The sequence below is a fragment of the Mustelus asterias genome, unplaced genomic scaffold (assembly GCF_964213995.1).
Source record: "Mustelus asterias unplaced genomic scaffold, sMusAst1.hap1.1 HAP1_SCAFFOLD_76, whole genome shotgun sequence".
Lineage (NCBI taxonomy): Eukaryota > Metazoa > Chordata > Chondrichthyes > Carcharhiniformes > Triakidae > Mustelus > Mustelus asterias.
The window spans coordinates 1,046,854-1,047,431 of NW_027590135.1; the positions used below are offsets into that span (position 1 = coordinate 1,046,854).

The 578-nt window shown below is 49.3% G+C and overlaps 1 non-coding gene across 1 annotated transcript; it reads right to left on the reverse strand.

Moving 5' to 3' along the window:
* Nucleotides 1-254: 254 nt before the first annotated feature.
* On the reverse strand, nucleotides 255-337 carry trnal-cag (transfer RNA leucine (anticodon CAG)). Its single transcript has one exon. It is a non-coding gene; the product is annotated as a tRNA-Leu (tRNA).
* Between the last annotated feature and the right edge of the window lie 241 nt (nucleotides 338-578).

Genomic DNA, 578 nt, shown 5'->3' on the forward strand with positions numbered 1-578 from the left:
TTGAGTAATTGGCGATGAATTCATTCTGGTGCCGCTGCAGTCCATGTGGTATATGTGCACATACACTCCTGTTCGGGAGGGAGTTCCAAGATTGTGAGCCAGCCAGGGGAACGGTGATACATTTCCAAGTCAGGATGAAGTGTGTCTCGGAGTGGAACTCACAGGTGGTCGTTGTTTCTCAGCATCAGCTGCCCTTGTGCTGCCAGGTGAGAAATTTCTTGGGTTTGGATGCTGCTTCGCGAACGAAAAATCACTGTCAGGAGTGGGATTTGAACCCACGCCTCCAGAAAAGACTGCGACCTGAACGCAGTGCCTTAGACCGCTCGGCCATCCGGACTACATTGGCCAAGTGTAAAATTTCTGCACAAGTCGATCTGAATTCCACCTTTATTGTCATTACATTTATAACTCGATGTATTTTTCCATTTTTGAACCCCAACCAGAGTCCTGTATCTGAGTCCCATCCTTTCCCAAGCCGCCGGGGGCTGAGGAGCTTCTCATTGCTGCATTGTGCTGTTTGCTCAAATCAACAAAGACCCAATTCCCGCCCTCCCTGTTCCTTACACGAAGGTGTTGAG